The sequence below is a fragment of the Lagenorhynchus albirostris genome, chromosome 8 (assembly GCF_949774975.1).
Source record: "Lagenorhynchus albirostris chromosome 8, mLagAlb1.1, whole genome shotgun sequence".
Classification (NCBI taxonomy): domain Eukaryota; kingdom Metazoa; phylum Chordata; class Mammalia; order Artiodactyla; family Delphinidae; genus Lagenorhynchus; species Lagenorhynchus albirostris.
Window position 1 is genome coordinate 41,408,431 of NC_083102.1, and position 25,930 is coordinate 41,434,360.

General features: G+C 39.7%; 1 long non-coding RNA gene across 3 annotated transcripts in view; it reads right to left on the minus strand.

The window, feature by feature from the left end:
• Positions 1–16,252: 16,252 nt before the first annotated feature.
• The window catches only part of LOC132524643 (uncharacterized), a 93,577-nt gene continuing 83,899 nt past the window's right edge, over positions 16,253–25,930 (minus strand). For 2 of the 3 annotated variants that reach the window (XR_009541950.1, XR_009541951.1), the window contains 2 exons: positions 22,329–22,576; positions 21,138–21,324 (listed from right to left, as the gene is read on the minus strand). This is a non-coding gene — a long non-coding RNA (uncharacterized LOC132524643). Of the gene's footprint in view, positions 16,531–21,137; positions 21,325–22,328; positions 22,577–25,930 lie in introns of those variants that run through there. The other variant, XR_009541952.1, reaches the window with a different exon arrangement.

Sequence of the window (25,930 nt, forward strand, 5' to 3'; positions counted from 1 at the left end):
TGAATTAAGTCTGAAAGAGAAAAACAAATATTGTATATTAACACATATATGTGGAACCTAGAAAAATGGTAGAGATGAACTGGTTTGCAGGGCAGAAACAGAGGCACAGATGTAGAGAACAAACGTATGGACAGCAAGGGGGGAAAGTGGCGGGTGGGGGTGGGGGGTGATAAATTGGGAGATTGGGATTGACATATATACACTAATATGTATAAAATGGATAACTAATAAGAACCTGCTGTATAAAAAAATAAATAAAATTCAAACATTTTAAAATAGGAAGAAAAAAATTAAGTGACAGCTATTGAAAGATGAATGTACTATCTCAGAAGGCAGTAAGTTTCTAACAGACTAAATCAGCACTGTTTGTTAGAAATATAACACAAGTCATACACGTAATTTTAAATTTTCTAGAGGCCACATTTAAAAAAGCAGAAATAAAAAAGTAGGGCTTCCCTGGTGGCGCAGTGGTTAGGAATCCACCTGCTCATAATGCAGGGGACACGGGTTTGAGCCCTCGGCCAGGAAGATCCCACATGCTGCAGAGCAACTAAGCATGCATGCCACAACTACTGAGCCTGTGCTCTAGAGGCTGCGAGCCACAACTACTGAAGCCTGCAGGCCTAGAGCCCGTGCTCCAAAACAAGAGAAGCCACCGCAATGAGAAGCCTGCACACCTCAATGAAGAGTAGCCCCCCGCTCACCGCAACTAGAGAAAGCCTGCACGCAGCAGCAAAGACCCAACACAGCCAAATAAACACATAAATTAATAAATTAATTTTTTTAAAAAAGAAAAGAAATATCAAGAACATACTCAAAATTTTTAAAGGATTAACTTTAGTCAGTTTTAATCAGTCACTACTGTATCTTGTGCACTGATGACATATATGCATTCTGTATACAACACAGCAGTTTTGTCAATGAATTCAAATTATTTCCTGTATATACCTCTCAAAGCAGCTTCTTAAAGACATAAAAGCCATTTCTTGTCAGAATATTGAATCCCATGACTCACAAAATGTTTGACTGATACTCATCTTAGCATTACTTGCCTAATAAAAAGAAATGTAAGTAGGCAGAAAAAGTATTCATTATTACCTGTTTTTTAAAAATTTTTCTACAGCTTACCTACATTACAACACCATACAGAAAAACAGAAATTCAATTCCTGTTATGGACTGAATTGTGTACCCCAAAAATTCTTACGATGAAGCCCTAACCCCAATGTAACTATATTTGGGAGATAAGGCCTTTAAGAAGTAATTTAGGTTAAAGGAGGTCATAAGAGTGGGGTCCATCATATGGGACTGGTATCTTACAAGAGGAAGAGACACTAGAGATATCTCTTTCTCCCTTCATGAGTGCACAAAGGCCATGTAAGGACACAGTGAGAAGGTGGCCATATGCAATCCAGAAAGACCCTTCACCAGAAACCAAACCTGCTGGCACCTTGATCCTGGACTTTCCTGTGAGAAAACAAATGTCTGTTGTTTAAGCCAGGGGTCCCCAACCCCCAGGCCGTGGACCGATAGCGGCCAGCAGCCTGTTAGGAACCAGGCTGCACAGCAGGAGGTGAGTAGCGAGTGAGCAAAGCTTCATCTGCCCTCCCCATCGCTCGCATTACCACCTGAACCATCCCCAACCCCTCCCCCACCGCCACTGGCCCAGAGAAAAATTGTACTCCACGAAACCGGTCCCTGGTGCCAAAAAGGTTGGGGACCACTGGTTTAAGCCACCTCATCTGTGGTATTCTATTATGGCAGCCCTAGCAGACTAATAAATTTCCTAAGAAAATACTTGTAAAAAATTGCATTGCAAAGTAAATTATTACTGTTGAAATTATTAATAGACTGTGATAAATGTTTCTGTATGTTTATAAATTTACTCTACAACAAAAGATTTGAAACGCCTGCCTTGTTGAGCTACTGAAGCAACCAAAGTAATCTGATACCTCAAAACAGCAAATTCTACTTTTTTCCATAACCAAGGTCTTTAACATATTTCATTATAAAAACAACATTCTACTCAAGATCAGTACTATATATAGTAAAGATCAGTGGAAGGCTCAAAAAAGCATGCCACCCATCACAATACTGCAACACTACCCCAACAATATTTGTAATATTAAGCATAAATAACTGATAATACATTTTTAAACACTGACAATGCTGTTACCTACTAAGAGAGCAGTCTTAAAGGAGTTTAAGGCAAGGAAAGGATCAAAGACTCAGTTGGGTAAAGTCTCCCGAATGAGTACTTTTGAGCTGGGCCTTCATTAATGGATGAATGCAACTTCAAGGTAGGTAAGAACAGCATACGCAAAGCAAGAATACAAAACATAATTTGATCTGAATGGAAGAAAAAGCCAAGCAGAGACCCTAAAATGACTTCCTAAATTTTTAATGAAAAAACATATTAGAGAATCATAGGGCAGTACAGTAGTCCCCCTTTATTTCAAGTTTTGCTTTCCGAGGTTTCAGTTACCAGCTGTCAACTGCGGTCCAAAAATATTAAATGGAAAATTCCAAAAATAAGTAATTCATCAGTTTTAAATTGTGTGCAGTTCTGAGTACTATGATGAAATCTCACACCTTCCAGTGCTTTCCTGCTCCGTCCAGCCCATGACATGATTCATCCTTTTGTCCAGTGTATCCTGCCTGTTAGTCACTTAGTAGCCTTCTCTGTTAATCAGATCGCCTGTTGTGGTATTGCCGTGCTTGTGTTCAAGGAACCCTTACTTCATAATTTTACTTAATAATGGCCCCAAAGCACGAGAGTTGCGATGCTGGCAATTCAGATATGCCAAAGAGAAGATTTTGTAAAGTACTTCCTTTAAGTGAAAAGGTGAACATCTTGATTTAATAAGGAAAAAAAAATTGTATGCTGAGGTTGCTAAGATATATAGTAACAAGGAATCTTCTATCCGTGAAATACAGAAGGAAAAAGAAATTTCTGCTAGTTTTGCCGATGCACCTCAAACTGCAAAGTTACAGCCACAGTGTATAATAAATGCTTACTTAGGATGGAAAAGGCATTAAATTTGTGGGTGGAAGGCATCAACATAAAGTGTGTTCCAACTGAGGGCAACATGTCGCGCCAGAAAGCATAGAGTCTATATGAAAACTTAGCAAGCAAGGGATCCCCTAAAAGGAGTGACACCAAGCCATTTACTACATATACGAGATGGTTACACAGATTCAAGAATAGATTTGGACTGAAAAATATAAAAATTACTGGAGAGGCTAAGTCTGCCAATGAAGAAGCCACTGTCACATTTCTGGCAGAGTTGAAGAAGTTGATTAAGAGAAACACCACATTTTTATAACTTTTATTACAGTATATTGTTACAAGTGTTCTCCTTTATTATTAGCTATTGTTGACCATCTCTTACTATGCCTAACTTATAAATTAAACTTTATCATAGGTATGTATGTATAGGAAAAAACAGTATATATATATAGGTTTTGGTACTATCTGTGGTTTCAAGCATCCACTGGGGATCTTAGAACGTATCCTCCACAGATAAGGGGGGACCACTGTATAAATATAGTTAGAAATCTGAATTCTAGCACCTGCTGTAACTTAAAGCTATGCTCTGTGTGGATAAGTTACATAACCTTTCTGAGCTTTAGACTGGGATAACATATTTATGAGGTTATTAGAAAATATATAAGAAAGACTTGAAATATTTGGTACTTCAGATACAATAAGCACAATAAACGACAGTTGTGGGACTTCCCTCGTGGCACAGTGGTTAGGAATCCACCGGCCAATGCAGGGGGCATGGGTTCAATCCCTGGTCCAGGAAGATCCCACATGCCGCAGAGCAACTAAGCTCATGCACGACAACTACTGAGCCTGCCCTCTAAAGCCCATGAGCCACAACTACTGAGCCCACATGCCACAACTACTGAAGCCCGCGCGCCTAGAGCCTGTGCTCCACAACAAGAGAAGCCACTGCAATGAGAAGCCCGTGCATTGCAACAAAGAGCAGCCCCCACTCGCTGCAACTAGAAAAAGCCCACGCGCAGCAACGAAGACCCAACAGCCAAAAATAAATATTTAAAATGTTATTTCCCCCCTTAAAAAAAAAAGACAGTTGTTACAGTGGTTGTGCAATACACAACAGCTATTATTAAGGCCTCTGGGCTTTTACCTTGCAGTGAAATGATTTCCAAACTTGGCTATAATCAGAAGCATCTGGGAAGCTTGATAAAAACAAATACCTGGGCCCTAGCCTAGAAGCAGGGAATTAGAATGTTGCTGGTAGGGCCCAGGAAATAAGGTTTTGGTTTTGTTTGTTTGTTTTGTTTTGTTTTTTTAACAAAAACCTTAGAAGCTTGTACTATAACTGAAAGATATTTAAAGTTCTATAATAGGCCAATTATTTTATGAAAGTAGTGTTTTAGTACAATAATCTTACAAAGATTCATTAAATGAAGTGAGAAGAGTCTGAAAGCAGTTAAGACCAATGAGGAAACTACTCATTAGGAAAAAAAGTATTGTTCACCTTAGTTAGATTCTAATTTGTTAAATGGAATCCACTAGTGAATAAGAACACTATCCTGGGACTTCCCTGGTGGCACAGTGGTTAAGAATCCACCTGTCAATGCAGGGGACACGGGTTCAAGCCCTGGTTTAGGAAGATCCCACATGCCGCAGAGCAACTAAGCCTGTGTGCCACAACTACTGAGCCCCCAGGCTGCAACTACTTAAGTCCACGCGCCTACAGCCCATGCTCCGCAACAAGCCACCGCGATGAGAAGCCCATGCACCACAACGAAGAGTAGCTCCCGCTTGCCACAAATAGAGAAAGCCGGTGTGCAGCAACCAAGACCCAACACAGCCATAAATAAATAAATAAACAAAAAACAAACAACACCCATCCTTCAATTAAAAAGCAATGGCATCTCCCAGCCCTATCCAGAAACCTTCAACACAGTTTTAAATAAAAGATGTCGCCATCAAGCATAAAACTTCTCCCTTTTCCCTTGCTCCTGGCTAGTACTAATGTTGATGGTGCATTTATCTCATAATAACACACTGTATATGCATGTTTTTGGTATTACTTCTGCACTTCGTCCATGTTCACCAAATATTTAACTTTCAAAAAGATAGGGGCTACAACTTTTCATCAAGTCTACAATTATTCGAAAATTTCAAAAAAGTAAAAAAAAAAAAAGTAACTACATCTATATAATTACTTTTTAACAGCACAGCACCATGGTCAAACACAAACAAGTATTTTTGGTTTGCCAGATAAGTTATTCTAGTTATCTTTTAGGCTCACAGTTGAATTAATCACCTGGTTAAGTAACTCCTACTTTTCTGTATTAGATCAATTTTGATATTCTAATACAAAACACAAGACAGGACTGACTATAGTTCTATCTAAGATCACTAATTTAATCCTTTCATGCCAAGTTCTCATGTCTACTCAATTTGCCCTTCTCAGTAATCAGAAAACAGACTACAAGTTGTACTCAGAGCAACTGTGGTTTTGCAAATTATATAATGAATACATATTTTGGTTTTCATGGTTGTTTTCTATTTGCACATTATTTTATATATCCATAAAACAGGAATCATTTCTACTTAATTTCCTTTTCACTCAGCATGTCAGAATATACTGTACAGAATATAGCTGGGAATTAGAAATGGAAATCTAACCCAATACTTAACAGATAGCAGAACTTCAGTAAAGAAATGAACCAGGGACTTCCCTGGTGGCACAGTGGTTAGGAATCCTCCTGCCAATGCAGGGGACATGGGTTTGAGCCCTGGTCCAGGAAGATCCCACATGCTGTGGAGCAACTAAGCCCGTGTGCCACAACTACTGAGCCTGTGCTCCAGAGCCCGTGAGCCACGACTACTGAGCCTGTGTGCTGCAACTACTGAAGCCTGTGTGCCTACAGCCCATGCTCCGCAACAAAGAGAAGCCACCGCAGTGAGAAGCCCGCGCACCGCAACGAAGAGTAGCCCCCACTTACCGCAACTATAGAAAGCCCATGCGCAGCAAAGAAGACCCAACGCAGCCAAAAATTAATTAATTAATTAATTAGTTTTTAAAAAAGAAATGAACCAGGAAATAAAGACTGAGCAGCTAAAACACAAAGATTTGTAACAGCAAACTGGATAGCTACAAACTTCAAGGGCAGAAGACATCCATGAAAGCAGAAAAATGTGAAAAACTATGTATAATTTAAAAACAAAAACGACTCTCATGCTGCATTATTTAATAGACCCATATTATAAGTCATAGCACAAAACCAAATTCCTGATAGTGCCTTTAACAAGTTCAGTATATTCTAATGAAAGTAGGGAAGCTAACTGGATTATACATAACAAAAATCTCTCTCCAGTAATGTAAGAAATATAAATTAAAAACAAATTTAAGATACTAAACTAACAAATGACCTGGGAAAATAACCAGGGAAAGCAGAAGAGGTTTAAAGATACTTCTTTTTTTTTTAATAAATTTATTTATTTTATTTATTTATTTTTGGCTGCATTAGGCCTTTGTTGCTGCACACGGGCTTTCTCTAGTTGCAGCGAGTGGGGGCTACTCTTCATTGCAATGCGCGGGCTTCTCATGGTGGTGGCTTCTCTTGTTGCAGAGCACAGGCTCTAGGCACGTGGGCTTCAGCAGTTGTGGCACGCAGGCTCAGTAGTTGTGGCTACTGAGTAGTAAGCCCCAAAGATACTTCTTAAAATACTATTTATAGGGGCTTCCCTGGTGGCACAGTGGTTAAGAATCTGCCTGCCAATGCAGGGAACATGGGTTCAATCACTGGTCCGGGAAGATCCCACATGCCGCAGAGCCACTAAGCCCGTGTGCCACAACTACTGCGCCTGCATGCTAGAGCCCTTGGGACACAACTACTGAAGCCCACACACCTAGAGACCATGTGCCACAACAAGAGAAGCCACCGCAATGAGAAGCCTGTGCACCATAACAAAGAGTAGCCCCCACTCACTGCAACTAGAGAAAGCCCGTGCACACAACAGAGACCCAACACAGCCAAAAATAAATTAAATAAAATAAATTTTAAAATAAATAAAATAAAATACTCTTTATAATAAATTCTAAAATACTGAAACTACTAAATGTCTCAAAATAATAAATGGCTAGATAATTAGGATATCAACATTGGAACACCATATAAATACTTAAAATAACCTATAGGTGAATACACCAAAAAATATTATTAAATATTAAGTGAATAATACCTTGCTTTTGTATAAAATTTAAGAGTTTACAGAGTACTTTTACATATATTACCTCATAATATATAATTTACATCAGAGGTTATCAACCCTGGCTATTCATCAGAATTACCTAAAATACTTAAAATGCATATTTCTGAGCCCCACCGCACACCTAGTGAATTAATGAGCCTCCAAGTGTATTAAGCATTGGAAGTGTTTCCAATGCCTAACCAGTGTTAAGAACCACTAACCACAAATATACGACTAATTACAATCATAAAAAAAATGTAATTAAGAAAACACAAATCAAACTTCAGTGATTGAAATAATTTAATGGCTTTTTTTCCCACCTGGTTTATCTGTTTAAATTAATCGTAAAAGGAAATAAGTATATCTATTAAACTTTTTAAAATTAAAAATGGTTTAAAATGTTGATGCTTGAAGGTATACTAGTTACTGAAAAAATTTTCCTTGTACAGACCCCAGAATGCTACATGTAACAAATGAGGGAGTACCCTAGTTATTTTAATAGTATAAACAGAAAGCACCAAGATAAAATTGCTATGAAGATTTGCCTCCTCTTATACAAATAATTATCTCACTCAAAATATTTCTAGTATTCTCTAAAACTGATTGACAATATATACCAAAATCTTCCTCAAGAAAGAAAGAACCCTGATTAGTCTGAATGGACAATTTGTCTAAGGATACGTCACTCATATAAAGAAACATTAGCAAGAAAGTCTGAAACAGCTACTGCTTTGTAATGTACCAATAAACAGTTTTTAATAACTAAACATTTTAGTACTACTCAAGAAATCAGCGGGACTTCCCTGTTGACACAGTGGTTAAGAATCCGCCTGCCAATGCAGGGGACACAGGTTCAATGCCTGGTCCGGGAAGATCCCACATGATGCAGAACAACTAAGCCCGTGTGCCACAACTACTGAGCCTGCATTCTGGAGCCTGAGAGCCACAACTACTGAAGCCTACGCGCCTGGAGCCCGTGCTCCACAACGAGAGAAGCCACCGCAATGAGAAGCCCACGCAACGCAACAAAGAGTAGCCCCTGCTCGCCGCAACTAGTGACAGCCCGCATGCAGCAACGAAGACCCTACACAGCCTAAATAAATAAATAATTAATTATTTTTTAAAAAAAGAAAGAAATTGGTCACCTCAGTCTAACTGTGAAGAACACATAAATTTCACACAAATCACTTTATTTCAATTTCCTTCAACTCTACTCACCAAACCAAAAATACCAAGTCTTAAAAAAACAGTACCAAAAAATTTACTGACCAAACTAGAGTACAGCTTTTGTTCAATATAGCAGATTCAATTACTAAACATAAAAATTCAAAGCACAAATGAATAAATTTACAAAAACCTTAAAATGCTTATTTTCTATCCTAGATGTCTCTCCTAGTATTGAGACTCTACCAGACATGTTCACTTACCTGTCCTGCAGTCCTCTTGATTTCATGTTTTAAATTACCTCTTTCAAGAAATGGTTATCTACTCACCACCCATTCACTCAAGCCAGAAAGCTCAGATACTATGGATTCACTACTCCCTACCTACATCTCCTCACGTACTACTTAACCTCACAACCATCCCCTACACTTCATACCTTTTGCCACTGCCCTAATTCTGTCCTTTAGCCTTCAGTCCTAGGGCTGCTAGGTTAACCACCCTCCATTGGATAGCCCCACCTTGGTACTTTATCTATCCCTACTGGAATTATCACAGTGGTAATATATCATAGTTACCACTCTTCTTTTACTGTATGCGGGCCTCTCACTGTTGTGGCCTCTCCCGTTGCGGAGCACAGGCTCCGGACGTGCAGGTTCAGCGGCCATGGCTCACGGGCCCAGCCGCTCCGCGGCATGTGGGATCTTCCCGGACCGAGGCACGAACCCGTGTCCCCTGCATTGGCAGGCGGACTCTCAACCACTGCGCCACCAGGGAAGCCCCACCACTCTTTTTTTAAAATCCTTCAATAAAGATTTTTTTTAAATCCTCAGCACAGCACACCAGATCTATACTTATCTCTCTAGCCTCATACCCTACACTACCATGATATCTCAGCCTAGAATAAGTATCCTTCCTCTTCTTCTGCCTAATCATTCTTACCCATCTTTGAAGATTCACTTTTTTCTAGTTTGGAAAAGGTATCCCACTCTGTACTTCCACTGTACATTCTACATACCTTTAAATCATACCACAAATGATTTACTATGTAAAATGTCAGGTTGGGAATACAAAAGTGAACAAAATACAGTCCTTGACTTTAAGAAACTTACAATGGAGGCTGAAAAGTAATTGCCATTTAGTTTGATAACTTTTTTTAAGCTAACATCTGAGTGTTTGTTATATGCTGGGCTAAGAACTTGACATGTATTTTCTCATTTAATTCTCCAATAACTTTATGATCCCCACTTTACAGAGAAGGAAAGAGAAAAAGCTGTTACTTGTCCAAGGTTCAGTTAAGCTTTAAAGATGTGAATCCAGGTCTGAGTCCAGAACCTAAGCTCTCAATTACAATGACTTCTGTTTCTAAAGTCACAGCATTTTACTCAGTTTCCCCAGTGACCAGCATACAGCAGGCACAAGATATATATTTGTTAAATAAATGAACTTGAGTCTTGAAATCCCAGCTGGTAATGACTTAACATCAATACTACCACTTTAACTGATAATGCCTTGTGTCAAAGAGCTCAAAAGCTCTGAGATGCTAACACATGTGAAATGATCAATGTCCCAGGTTACTCATCACGTCAAGGTTTATAATAGCAAAGTACTGGAAATAAATGTCTATCAGAAGGGGACATGTTAAATAAATTATAGCCTATCCATATTATGGACCTATGCAGCTACATAATAAGAATGCTCTTCATGAACTGATATAAAATAATCTAAGATACACTAAGTAGAAAAAATTAAAAGATGAGAAAGAAATGTGTACCTGATGCTATCATGGGTGGGGGCAGGAGGGATATATGGTTGTTGTTTGTATGTACAAAAATCACTCTTCACATTTCAAATCTTTCACAATGAAGAAGTTAGGGGGAGAAAACTTTAAAAAGCTACCCAGAAAAACCAATCTAATTGAGTCAACTGTAGATGGATTATATCTCAATAAAGCTGTTTAAAAAAAAAACTAATCTATAGATACTAGAAATCAGATCAGTAGATCCCTGGAGCATTAGGAGGATAACTGTACAGGGACACAAGGAACTCTGGAGTGACGTAAATGTTCCGTGTCTTGTTTGAAATAAAAGCTACAAGGTGTATATATTTGTCAAAATTCATTGAACACTTAAAATCTGTGCATTTTACCATGTTTGCTGACCTTATGTAATTATCTGTCATCATTCTGCCACAACATAATCACAGTATGTGAAGATTAAAGAAAACATGATTTAAAAAAAACCTGTGCATTTTATTGTATGAAAGCTATACCTCAATAAAGTTACTTAATAATTTGGAAAGCATTTAGAAATGCAGACTCCTGGGCCCCTCTCAATGGCTATGAATCACTGGGTCTGTGGTGAGAACCAGTTAATCTGCATTTCTAACAAGAGGTTCTGGATGACCCCCATGCATGAGGTTCATCAGTTATATTTTGGAAAATACTGACCTACCATAATGTTGTATATCCAGTAATTACCGATCATGTTTTGCAAAAATTCATTAATTAAATGATAAATTTACACAAACACACAAGCTACCTAGGCGATTCTGACTCCCAAGTTTGAGAAATACTAAGTTTTAAGTGGTAGGCGTTCTAGGAGGAAGAATTATAGACTAGATAGTTAAGAAAGACTTCTTTTCTTCTCCATCTGCTACAATCCTTCAATGGTTCTCCATCACCTAGTGTGATGGTTCTAAATCTGGCCACCTCAGGTGACATTTGGCAATGTCTGCAGACATTTTTTTTCAGTGTCACCACGGGGGAGGGGGAGTGCTATTGGCATCCAGTGCTACTGGCATCCAGGGATGCCAATAAACATTGTACAATGCACAAGACAGCCCCTCAAAGAATTCTAAAACTCCAAACTGCACTAGTGCCCAGTTTGAGAAACCGTGACCTGAGCCTCACCTCAAATGAAGCTACCAAAAGTACTTGGTTGTGGCCCCAGAGGTAAACAGAACAACAGAATTAACATATTACATCTTCAGGCAAGTCAATTTTTACTTCCAGTTTGGTGGGGAAGAAGGAGTGGGGATCATCTTTATATTGTACATAAATCAAACAAATATAGATAAAATGCAAATGTCACATGATTACCTAAAATAAATGTCACATGAATACCTAAGATAAACTTCAAAATAATGTAAGCAGGATCAGGCTTTACTCCCCAACCTTAGGGGATCTTTATGTACCCTTCTCAGTCTTCAAGTACTTTTGAAGTTAAAAAACATTGGCTTAAAATAAAGTACATAAACTTTAGCATGACAGGCAAGATCTCATCTTTAAGCTACTCCCACTAAGACTTTTAGGGCTATTTGTTACTGCAGCATGGTCTAACCCAGTGCTATTCAAAGTGTGGTCTGTGCACCAGGGAGCCAGTCTGATTGTTTACTGGTTTACACCAGAGAAGTACAAAAATAGAGAGCATAGAAATGGAAATTTTTATACCAGAATAATTTTATGTCTATTGGATCTTTAAAAATTGCGGCTTTTAGTTTTGCCTTTTTAATTCCATCTTCATTACTAAAAAATTTGCAGTAATTTCTATTTTACAATTTTGTCAGTCAACAGTGAACTGGAAATTTAAAAAAAGAAGAAAAAAGGTCCTTCATCAGTTTGAGAAGCATTAACCTAACCTATCCTGACTGATACATCTAGTAAGTGGCAAAACCAGGATTTGACCTCATGTCTGTCTGACACCAAAGTACTTTTTCTTAGTCATTACACTATATTTCTGTTATTATTAATACTTTGAATTCAAACCCCTATGTGTAATCCCTACCTCTGCAGAGCTAGACTGCACAAGGTATGAATCACAATGACCTTTTGTGTGTCTCACCTAAGGCCTTCAACACTGAATGAAAACCAAGCTGCCTTCTTGGCCCCTTTTCCCCAGGCTCTTGCTCAAAATTTGGCTCTCTTGATCTTCAATGATGCAAAAGGACAAGCCAAAAAAATTTTTTTTCTCCTCGAGGTCAAGAGCAGAGACATAATATTTAATGACATATTTAATGTCATAATACTATCAACCCTGCTTTCTATATGACTTTGGGAGATGACCTCTGCTCAAGGAGAAGTAGGCCCCAGATTCTCTAACCACACTAGCTACATAAAGTATAGAATAAATTAATCAAATATAAGAAAAAGCCACATAGACTTAACAGCATTTAGTCTTCCCTCCTCACACTAAGACCTCCAACCTCTACCATAAAGTTTAAAGACATTCGACCTGACCCATCCATACTGCACATCCCCCAAGTGTTTTTATAAACTTTTTTGATCACAATTCTTAATTTCAAAAAAATGTTATATCCCAGCTCAATACACAATACTTATAGAACAAAATTTATCCCCCCCAAATTTTTACCAAGTGCAATGTACTGCTATTTTTTAATTTCTTTCCTACTTTTTAGAAACTATTGGAAAAAATCCACAAAATTGATTTCAAGACCCACTAATTGGTCTCATCCTGCAGTTTGCAAGACACTGCTGTAGAGACCAACAGTCTACATTTAACAGTATGCTCTCATCTGGCAAGCCTAACCCATAATCACCCTACCTTAAAATTCTACTCCTCAAAAACATTTTTTTCTACATCAGTTTCATTGTACAATAAACCTTATGTCATTTACAGTCCAAACTTTGTACAGAAAAATACAAAAGTTAGTTTTGTCTCAAAATTTAGTAAAATGCATAAATGTTAAAGTTAAAATAAAAATGTTCAACCTCTAATCAAAAACTGAAGACAGTTTATTAGCTCAAAATGTGAAAAATGTTCTCAGCTGGTAATTTAATTAGATAACAATGCTCTGTTGGCAAATCCCAGAATAGAGTCTATAGTGAATATGCATACCATCAATTTACAAGTCTGAAATCAACTTGCTCTATCTTCACTTCTTGCACTATCTTCTTGCACTATCTTCACTCCAACTGGTCTACTCATCTGACCACTCCCCATTATTGAGAACTGGAAATCTAACTCCTTCTTCTCCGTGTGTGTGTGTGTGTGTGTGTGTGTGTGTGTGTGTGTGTGTGTGTGTGTGTGTGTTGTCATTTTTAATTCTTGACAATTGCTCTAAAGTCTGCCAGCGGTCCCACCTTGTCTCACACCAGCTCAGAAGTCCTGTCATGTACTTATTTAAGATTATTTCTATGGGAAAATACACAAATCCAAAGAATCAATTTCATAACAAACTTCTGAAACATAATCTATAGGTAACTGTATTTGATACATAATTTACCTTTCATGTAGTTACGTATTGAATACCTTATCTCCAAATCAAAACCAGAAACCAAACATTTCTTGATTTCCACAACTATAATATTCTTTCTGTAAATTAAAATCTACTTCACATAAACACAAAATAAATTTCTCAGTTATGAACTTCAATTCTGTGAGCCTCAGAGTGCATGTGATATTTTTAATAACTGTATTGAGAAGACCTGGCTCCATCATGTTGTCCCAACACAGAAGTACACAATGCTACCATACAAACCATCTATGTAGCTTCCACATTTATTTCATAGCTCCAGTCAACCCAATCTCCTCTAGCCCCACCCACTGAACAGCTGGGTGGGATGAAAGATTGTTTCCTGACCGCCCTCCAATGCCATGCTCCTTCCCCTGCTATTTGGAGGAATAAGGGATCCAAGCAGCATTTAACTAGCTTCTTAATTGTTTGTATCCTGCTAAGGCACTATCCTTTAGTCTATCAGGATTTCATAAAGTTCATCCATACCTGTACACTTAATGCCTAAAAAGTTTCCTCAACTTGCTTATAAACTTGGGGGGTGGGGGGGCTGACCATACTCATCACCTGCATGTACATAAATACGTAAAACGAGTAAAATGCTTTTGAATCTAGATTATCTGTTCATTTAGATTATCAAGGGCACCAAGGAAAATATCCTTCCATTTCATCAAAATAACAACGCGAAAAGAAATCGTTAAGTTGAACTATAACAATATAAGTCGCAAGAATAAATTATCTCGGTATCTAAGCAAACACCTGATCTTACAAGTTCTTTCCCTGCACTATAAAAACCCAGATTTGAAAAGTGTACTCTCAAAATGTAACTTAGCAAATGGAAATGTGTTAGAAAAATCTCAATTGCTTACTTCCTACTATACACAGTATGAAATGGAACTTGGGAGTGGAAAATGTGAATGAAATGGCCTTGTTCTTTTTCCAATACGTGGAGCAGGAAAGGAAATAAAAAGCCTTCTTAAGAGAATAAATGAGAATACTAAACTATTTTCAAAAATTAATTTCCTTAAACATCACCAATCCGAATCTCCAACTCCCTCCCTTTTCCAGAGACCCTTCCCACCCCTTCCGCTCCTCGGGAGGGCGCCCTTCCTAAATATTCTCTTTTCCCTTTTTCTTAAAAATTAAGCCCAAACCAGGCTCCTTATCCTCCTTGCTCAAGCCTTGCCCGCCATCCACCGGCCTTCGGGGCCGCGCCTGGGGAAAGGAAGCCCCAGAGGCGGGAAGGGGAGCCAGGAGGCGACACAGTCACTGGAGCCGCTGCAGCCGCCGCCTCCACCGCAGCTTCAGCCTGGTGCATCCTTCTTCCTCCCTCCCCGCCGCCGCCCTCCCGGGGCCGGCCCACACAGCACCCTCACCCGGGCGCCCACACACATCCCCACCCTCCTCGCCAGGCCCACTCCCCACGAGAGGAGCTCCGCCGCGGGTCCTGCGACCGCCGACGAAAAGAAGCAGGGCCGTGAAGCCGGCTGGCCCGGCGAAGGCGACCCCGCTCGGGTTGCTCGGGCCGCGGCGGCGGAGGCCGCGGCTCAGCTCTCGCGGCTCACGTCTCCCGGCTCCCCAGGCCCGCCCGCCGCGGCACAGGAAATGCCGCCGCCTCGGCTCTCCTCACATTCAATTCAAACTGTCACTGCCGCCGCCTCCCCTCCCCCCGGGCCCGCCGCCGCCGCCGCACCCCGGGCCCGCCGTCGCCCCCACCCCACCTCCCTTCGCCGCAGCCCCCCGCCTCGCCTCAGGGCGTTCCCCCCACCAGGTCAGGGGGCCGCAGAGCCCCTCCGCGTCCCGAGCCGCCGACCCGAGTCGGGACGGCCCAGAGCTGAGACTCACCCATGGTGCTGCTGTTGACGCTCCTCTCCTCAGCAGCAGCGGATCTCGCACTGACCGACATCCCCTCCCCCCTCCGCGACCAGCCCGGGCGCAGCGTAGCCCGCGGATTCTCCAAAGCCGCCTACGCCGATTCCGCGGCGTAGCCGCCCGGCGTCGCTGCTTCGCTTACGCAGGCGACAGCAGGCGGACTCCTCCACTGGTTCTCGCCCGACTCCTGCTCCCTCCTCCGCCCCTCCACCCCTCCGCCCCTCAGCCCCTCTGCCCCCTCAGTCGAGGCTTCCGGGCCGAGCGGAGGCTGGCTTCGATCTCGCGAGATTACTTCATCGCTGCCCCACCGACTTGCTCGTTTTTCGAGCATGACTTCATTGGCGTCAGCCCTCCTTTGCTGGTCGGGTTTGGCTGCCATGTTAAAATTGGCGGCATTTGGCACCTCCGGGGTCATGGATAGTCAGGCCTCTATGCGTGTTTCTTGAGCACTCCCTCTAAGGTTAACGCCTTACGTTTGTGGGTGAAAACCCTGGGGACGCTGAGAGGGAGTGGCCGGTAGGATGCGAGGGTGTGGTTTTGCCCGAATCAAAGATGGCCGCCGTCGGTGCAGCCCCGCGCAAATTCACGTCAGGTTTTGGAGCTGGGGGAGCCTCGGGGTTGCCCTCTGCGCCTCCTTACGAAATTGGCGTAAGGCGAAGAGGCCAGACTGGGGGGCTACGCTCAGGGCAGGGGCCGCGTACACGCTTCCGCTCCTAGCTACTGACCTGGCAGCATTGTGAGTTAAGTGGAGAGACAATTTGAGGCAGGTGTCTGTGCCCCCACCGTCCCTGTTTCCTCAGCTTCTTTGACTTTAGGAGTGAAAAGTGAGATTAGGCCCTGGTTGCCCCGACATTGCCCTCGCGCTGTCACTTTCCGGTGGCCTGGCACAGCCAGCAGGTCGGCTGCTGCAGCTTCCACTGCGGATTCTCCACGGTCACACTCGTATTGGCTCAGCCTGTTGGTGCCCGGTTCGGTCCTCCTGGCGCTCACACTCTAGTTGAGAAACTGAATGGACACAGGTGAAACTATTGGGTATCAGTTAAAGAGTAATTAAGGGTTAAAATGTGTGGTCTCGTACTATTAATTAGCAGTGAATGTCGCTTGGTCGTTGGAGCCGTCCCTAAATATTTTCTAGTGAAAGTAGCCTCGTATTGCTCAGAACAACCCGTGATCTTTTGTACCTTTCATAAAAACTAATCGCTGTCTTCGTTTGTATAGTTCATGCACACGTATTATCTTTCCTGTTAAACTGCATGTTATAGAATATATACATATGTAGTTATGAGCCCGCACAAGAATGTTCATAGCAGCATTGCTTATATTAGTGAAACAATTTAAATGTCCACTTACGGGAGAATGGATGAACAAGTTACATTATTGGACAAATTGACGTACACAGAATGCTAAAAGATGGAAATTAATGAACTAAAACTATTAGTAATATTAATTTAGAGTTCATTAACATAAATTGAGAAAAAAAGCAACTTACAGAAAGATGTATATGGTATACCATAAATAAATAAAAGTTTAAAAACAAGAAACTGTGAGCTCAAACTGTGTATCATGTAAGGAAATGATAGATACCAAATTCAGAGTAGCGGTTAGTGCCAGAGAGGAGAAGGGAATGTAACCGGGTTCACCTCATAGAATGTTTCATTTTCTACCAAAAATAATTTGCAGAAAATGTGACAAAACATTAAAGGTAGGTGGAGGATACATGAGTGTTAAATTGTAACTATTGTCTGCACTCCTCTGTATACTTGAAAAGTTTCCAAGTAAATTTTTAATGGAAATTTTATCTAAGGAAACAGCTTATTCTTGATACTGTTTCTGAAGTCTCCATTGTTACTAAATTGCTCATAAAGTGTGTTACAATTTGTCTGCTCAACCAATCATTGTGTTAAATTTCTGAAACCTCACAGGAGCCCTTTACTTGGAAAATTTTGTTAAATTTCTTCTTTGAAGAAGGCAGTGCAGCAGAGAATTTAAATGTGTGGCCTCTGGAGTCAAACTGCGTGGATTCACATCCCACCTCTACCATTTTCTAGCCAAATGCCCAAGGACAACTTTCTTAACCTTTCTGTGATCCAGTTTCCTCATCTATAAATGGGAGTAATACTTATCTAATGGAGTTTTTGTGAGAGTTAGATGTGCCCAGTCCATAGTATATGCTTAATAAATGTTACCTATGCACAGATTATTTTAAAATATAAAATTATTCTAAATACCATTATTGTTTAATAAAATCTAATAGTTTATAAAAAAGAAAATCTCTGCCTCCCATCTCTGTGGATATGTTTCTTTGAGGGGAATCTCTTAATGGATGTGAGAGAGGTGAATTTTGTTATTTTGCTCTCTGAAAAATGGATAAGTTCTTAATATAAATAATAAGTTCTTTGCCTGAGGTTTGTTCATATTGTCCTACAAATTCCATCCCACACAATAATAGCTTCACCACTTTCCACTGAAAATTAAATGGAGGGTTACAAGCAGTGAGATTATGACATCTTATGGAACTTCCTCCCTGAGGAGTTCTAACAGTCAATGATATTATACGTAATGTGTGTGAGTTTGTGTGCATGCACCTGTGTATTATAAATTATATTGGGAGGGGATGGAGAGAGAGATAATTATTGTATTAGTTTCATGATCTCTACTGCACTGTCTACAGTATTATATTTGTAAATAAAATATAGTCTAGACCTTAACCTTCTGATTCAGAAATAGCTTTTTAGAAACCAAAAACTGACCTGAAATTCTGGATAGACTATGTGGATTGTTTTCACTACATATTTATAATGTCCAATCTTAAATGGGCCTTCAACTTTGCCAAGCAATGCTCGTTTCCCTAGTTAGCTCTCTTCCACAACAGCCGCTTCAGATTTTCTCCACTGTTTTCAAACCAACTCCCTCATTTATTCTCAGCAAAAATTAGAATGCATCAGCGAAGAACTCCAACAACTTCCTGCCTCCACATTCATAAGCCTACCTACATCTACACCCACCTTTCAGACATCACAATGGATCAGGTGTCCCCCCGTCTGAGGCACATATTTCTACATGTTCTCTGTATTCCATCTCTTTGGCCTACTCTTTGGATTCTGTCTCTTCCTACCTTCCCAGGAACTTCACTCAATGAATTATTTATTTACTCAATAAATTTCTGGGTTCTGTCTCTATCACTCCACTGAAATTCTCAACAAGGATCACTAACAACCTTTTCGTTCAACCTAGTGGACACTTTAAAAAAAAATTTTACTTGAACATTTGATACTAGTGACCTGCTGTATTTACATCCCTTGATTTGTGAAACCACACTTTCCTAGCTTTCCTCCTAGATCTCGGGCTTCATTTTACCTTCTAGAACCTTTATCTTCTGCCTGTCACTTAAGTGTCCATGTACCTCAGAGATGTATCCTAGTCAGTTTATTCCTATCTCACTTTTTATACTCTCCTTTAGTGATCTCATTCAGTTCCATGGCTCAGTGACCATATATAGGCTGATAACTCCTAAGTATAAATTTCTAGTCCAGTTCTTTCTCCTTTCTATAAACCTACATACCTGACTGCCCTCAAAATATATGTCTTGATGTTCTCAAAACAGTATATCCCAAATTAAACTCATTTTCATTATATGTGCTTTTATGTTCCCAGTCTCTAAGTGGTATCATCATCAACCCAACTGCCTAAGCCAGAAATGTGGGTGTTAATACTCGGCCCCTCCCTCTCTCTCACCTCCTACAGCCATCAGAAAGTCCTGGCAGTTTTTCTTTCTCTCATATCTCTAATTTCTGCATTTCTCTCCATCTCCATTACTACTATTCCAGCTAGCTATTCCATTACTACTATTCCAGAAAGAATAGTCTTTCTGCCCTGTCACCCTGTTTTACTCCAATTCATTCTTCACATTGTACCTAGAGTGAACTTTCTAAACTTACGTCAGTCCCCTATATAAAGTCTTCAAATTATCCCTCAGGAAACTTACATGATACATTTTCTTATTAATGGTCAATCTGCCATGGCTTGCTCTCTCTCTAAACTCTAGCAAGTCTTGCTTCTCCCTATGTCTGGGACACTTCACTCTCCTTTTATACTTGCATTCCTTACCTGGCTTTCTCCTTTAAGTCTCATCATGTTCTCTAAAATCCTTCTTTGATGTCCCAAGATTGGGCAGGGTACCCTCTTACACCCCACAGGATCTTGTATTTACTCCAGTGGTGGTACTGATAGCACAGTTTTGTAAATATTTGTCTCTTCCATTGGAATCTAAGCTCCTTAAGGCCAGGGACTTCTGTCTTGTTCATTTGTGTGTCCCCAACACCTAGCACAAGGTATGGTATTCATTACTTCATTCAGCAACTATTTCTTGAGTCACAACTGGATCCTAGACACTAGCTCAGTGGTTAATGTGTGGAATGGTGAACCCTTGAGGGAGGTAGGTCTCTGAGATGTGAGGGAATCCATGAGGTCAAAATTATTTTAATTATAATACTAAGACTTTGTCTTTTTTTTTTTTTTTTTTCTGCGGTACGCGGGCCTCTCACTGTTGTGGCCTCTCCTGTTGCGGAGCACAGGCTCCGGACGCGCAGGCTCAGCGGCCATGGCTCACGGGCCCAGCCGCTCTGCGGCATGTGGGATCTTCCCGGACCGGGGCACGAACCCGTGTCCCTTGCATCGGCAGGCAGACTCTCAACCACTGCGCCACCAGGGAAGCCCTGTCTTTTTTTTTTTTTTTTAACCTTTTTCATTTTCAGTCTCTCATGAGCGTAATAGTGGAGTTTTCCAGACACTACATGAAGTGTGTTAACTGCAGCAGAATGAATGTGAGAACACAAATAATCCAGTTGTCTAATATTAAGCCAGATATTAAAGGGATTTGCAAAAATGTAAAACAATGGCATTCAAACTATTTTGTTGTTGTTGTTTTGGAAGATATGGCTATTTTTCATACAAGTGTTATTTATGTTAACATTTAGTGGATTTATTGTTTTTTAATGAATAAATCATATTTTTTAACTTATCAGTTTTAATTTCGAATACAGTAATATCAATAAATACATTCCACATAACCAAAAAGTCTTTGGGATCCTCAATAATTTGTAAGAATGTAAAGAGATCCTGAGCCCAAAAGTTTGAGAATTGCTGCACTAGCACATATTATGTGTGTTCAATGGAGATGTGTTAAATAATTAATGAATGTCACTTTGCCAAAACTCTGGCACACAGCTGCTGAATGTTTCTTAAAGCTTCTCCCCAAATGCCCAGAATTAATATCTGAATAGGCAAAAAAACACCCAGGCTTATTATCTGAATATGCATAAGTGAAAGTATTTTTTAGGTGAATGTACTTTGTAAACTATGAAGTGTTATACGAATGCAATTGTTTTGGTAATTGTCTATGATAAATATGCTACGTTCTAGCTTTGGTAATAGAGCAGGACTACCTATCATAATCTGATAGTTGACTTGACGATAAGAATTTTTATAGCCAGCCATTTCTCATCAATCAAATTTAACTGATATAACAATGTTGTGGAATAGATATTACCCTTATTTTTCAAACGAGGAAACCAATGTTCAGAGAAGTGAAGTGATTTACTCAAGGTCTCAGAATTTGTAAGAGCCTGCGACAAAGTTCAAATATCTCACACTTTTCAAATACACAAAATATCAGATGGAGAGATTTGTTCCTCTGTTTTCCTGAATCCTATTCTCATTTGCTAGACATTTGGTCTGGTGAAAGGGTAAGATGGGTTTTCGTTTGTTTGTTTGTTTTTTACAATTTTCAGGTACTTCTTCCTTTAATGCAAGAAGAAAGACATGTGAATGCTATTAGGTCTATACGAAGGTTTTCCTTAAGCACCAATTCAGAAAATGACATCATAAGTGAGATGGTGCTTCTTATAGAACAAGTTTGTCCTGTTTACTACATTGCCAAAACTTAGCAGACATAGTCCGGCTGGGTGGTAGGAGTGGAGCTTGAAATTTCAGATGTGTATTTTATGAAGTGGGTTAGGCAATCTGTAATATTTCTTTGTTTACAGTAATGTCCAAATATCCAAAAAGCCCTTGAGTACTTTTCTCCTTTGAAGAACAGTAGAAGAGCATTAAGAAATGATATGTAAAATAGTCATTAACTAACTAAAACTTTTTTTCTTGTGAAAAAGACATAACTTATTCACAAAAGCTGAAGCTAATTTAGTTTCATATTATTAATGAATATGAGAGTATATTTTGTTCAAGTCACATTTTGAATATGAAACCTCATAATTCAAGATATTCCCCAACAGAAATATTCTACCACCCACAAAATCTGTTTTAAGTGTAATAAAATACAAACACAGGGAATCAAGGTAAGTATGGTTTAAATACTTTTGTATTTAAAATTTAAATATTTGAAAACTAATAGTGCATTCTAGTGTTAAATTCACGATCAAATAGCATAGTTATCAGAGAAAAGTTCTATTGAGATCAAAGAATTTAACTAAAATAATTGGCAGTGTTATGTTTTACAAATGAAAGGGAATAGATATTGACATGCCCTTTTATAGATTAAGAATCTATATGGTACAGGAAGTCAAGTGACACCTGCAAGGTTATACAACGAGTGAACAGAAATTAGAAAAATTAAAGCCTCATACTTCCTCTTCCTTTGTAAAGATCAAACTTTACCCCACAGAGGAAGAGAGGCCAAAAGACACAGCAGTAATAACAAAACAAAAAAATAAAATGAGAGAACCATGCAATTTGAAGACCAGAGATTTAAACAAACAGCAAATAGCTCTCATTCTTAAATTCTTTACCTTAGAAGGAGGAGTTTTTCTTTTTCCCACCAGCCAAGGAGGGAGTCAGGGAGAAAGCAGCACAGAAGTAGGATGTCTGAATCCAGACTGCCCCGGGAGGCCTCATTTATCTCAATTAAACACTGGAGCCTCAAGGAATTTTCAAATTCCAGGGCTCTCCTGGAAACTTACTTCTAATGCAGATGAGAGTCCCACTTTCCTCTGAGGACTCCATGTCCCTGGTAATAAGATTGGCAGCACAGTTGCCTCTGGGATTGAGGGAATAGAGGAAGTCATTTACCTTGAGGTTTCCTTGCCAGTCATCACCACGTTGTGAGCCATCCAATCTGATTACATGGTAGAAATACCACTGAGCACAATATTGGAGAAAAATCCAAAGTACATTAAAAAAAAATCTATTATAAGTGGAAAATGCCATTGTTGCCAACTCCCTTTGGCATTTCCTACCACTGAATAATAAACTGACTGAAATAGGAAATAGGGACACATGGTTTTATGGGAAACCAGCTGCCTTCAACAACCAGACTTAATATATTGACTTTGGCAATGACTGAATGCCTCCTGCTATATAAGAGGTTTGTGAAAGTGAATTGAATTGTACTTAAGTTTGTGTAGATGGAACGTGTTACATTAGAACAAGGCTGTCACTTTAAGCAATAGGAACTTACCCTCTCAAAACCACTTTTCCTAGCAGACCTCTGAGTGAGTGACTAGTTCCTGAAGGTGGACCTCAGAGATCTCATATCCAGGAAAACAGGAAATTCAGAGAGGAAGCAAATGCCTGTGCCAGACTAATGTGCTTGCTTTATGTGAAGCAATTGCATTGGATTACCATGAAGGTTTACTGGCGGAGGACAAATGCTTAGTAATAGTTAAAATACTGTGTCATTACTCCCTTTATGAGGCTCCCAACAACTTAAAGACTCTTTCTTGTACTATACCTTTAAGCATTTGACATTGATTGGTACCTATTTTAGAGAGATGCTTATGCGTCTGATAAAAAAATAAAAGATCAAATGATAATGTTTGTGATTGTTACCCATGATGTGATCCATTTCATGGAAGGAATTGTGATTGAGATTCATTTATTTATTTACTTTTTAGCTGATACTCTTTTTCCTTGATTTGCTTCTAGAAATTTGGCAGTAAATGATAACATCTTGCCAGTCAACCACTATAAACAGATAAACACATTTTATGAAACAAAAATAATGGCCATCTTTAGTATCCAAAATGGTAGCAGCACAGCATTAAACAATAATGTTGAACTATAGGTATTTCCTCCTGGAATTCTTATTTCAAAAGGCTACATTTGTGTCTTAATAGAATCTAATATCTTAAGAATTGGAAGAGGTCTTCCCTGGTGGCTCAGTGGTTGAGAATCTGCCTGCTAATGCAGGGAACACGGGTTCGAGCCCTGGTCTGGGAAGATCCCACATGCCGCGGAGCGGCTAGGCCCGTGAGCCACAACTACTGAGCCTGCGTGTCTGGAGCCTGTGCTCCACAACAAGAGAGGCCGCAATAGTGAGAGGCCCGCGCACCATGATGAAGAGTGGCCCCCACTTGCCACAACTAGAGAGAGCCTTCGCACGGAAACGAAGACCCAACACAGCAAAAATAAATAAATTAATAAACTCCTACCCCCAACATCTTCTTAAAAAAAAAAAAGAATTGGAAGAAATCTTATAACTACATCAGCCACCTACAAATTCAAAAACTTCCCCAAATATTATTTTTTTCATGTTATGTATAAGGCCACGAGACCAACTACTGAAACTATACATGTTAGAATTTGCATTTAAATGAAGCAGATGTATTGCAGATGATATTAATATCACTTTATAGTCCTATAGTTCACATATGGTGTGGGTGTAACCCTTTTCCTTTTACAATTTACAACATACAAGTGAGCAAACTATTCTGAAATCCTTGTTTCTGATAAAAGTGTTCATTTAATTGCTTATTATTTCAAAATGTTTTTGGTTTGAGCTAAACGTCAGTGACATTTAGATGCTGTCAATGAGCATTAGACAATTAAAATGTTTTCTCTTCTAAAATTTAGCTGCTTTTACAAATCTATGAGCTAACATGACCATGAATTACTTTTGCTATTGAAACAGGAAGGAAGTGGGCAGGGCACACCCTTGAAAAAAATGACATAGGCATAGGACATGACAAAAACTGGTTAAAAGCAACCTGGTCCAAGATGGCAGAATATTCGACTTCTAATGGACCTTGAGCCTTATCATACTCTCATTGTAATACATTAGCATGCTAAATGACAGTCCCACCAATGCCATGACAGTTCTAAGGCTAACCATAAAAGGCCAAAAAGTGGGTGGTGGCCCAATTCCTGGAAATCTCCACCCCTTCCCTGAAATAATTGGAATAATCCTTCCACTAATTAGCCTATGAAATTACCCAGCCCATAAAAACTAACCACGCCATATTTCGGGGCCTCTCACCTTCTGAGATGGCCCATACTCTGTCTGTGGAGTGTGTTTCTCTCTAAATAAATCCACTTCTTACCTATCACTTTGTCTCTCACTGAATTTTGCCTGCGACGAGACATCAAGAACCTCAGATTCACCAGGAACACTGAGACTGCAGACACTAAGGATAGACAAAAGCTTAGCTATCTTTTTATTTTGTGCAAACCCAGCATAATGCCTTGCACCTAGTAGACACCCCAAATTTTTTGGAAAATACCAAAATGTTTTGGAAATAATTGCATATGTTTATAGGGTTCATATGTGTCATAGGAAACTGAATAGAGTAGAAAAAGCTACACCAAAAAAGGACCAAAAAATGGAACTTGAGTATTGCAAATAGGAAGGATTATTATCTTCATATTTGCTCTTTAATTTATCCCCAGCTTCCATGACACACATACAAACACATTAAGAAAAAAGTCATGCAAAAAACAAAACCAAAAAACACTTTCCTATACAATCTCCCCTTCACCCCCAGATAGATTTATCTGTTTTTTTTTTAACATCCCCATGAGATTTCTGTGTTTGTTTGCTTTTGGCATCATCCTGACACTCAAGTGAAAGGCTTAGCTGACACTTCTGTTAGCGAGGTTGCGCAGAGAGAAGAAGGTCCACCTTTACTCCTCTTGTTTCATCCTTGCTGCCTCTCACCCTTCTCTCTCCCTCCTGATCAGTTCGAAGTAGAGGCAGGCCTGACTCTTAGCCTCCTAAGATATATTACTACCCTGTTGGGGAAAAGTAAGCACAAGCTCCCCAAACCTACGGTGTGGTGTGGTACATAAGCAACCAACGTGTACTCTGAAAAGAAAATGCAGAGAATGAAGAGATCATACAAGTATAACCCTTTTTTCAGTCAATGGCAGGTACTTTCCCTCTTCCTTTCCTTTTGTCTCTAGAACACAGCAGTCTCCAGTAAAGCAATCTCTCACTTTACAAGTAAAAGGAATTGCTGAAGGAAGAAAGAAATATTAGGAGACCTTGAGACCAATTATTCCATCTACTGTGGCTGTGTAATTTTGGGTGAGTCACTCTTCTTCAGGAAATTGAAAGAATGTCAAATATGCGAAAGTTACTGAGGATGGCTGCAGAGCAGAATGTGGATCCTGGGGT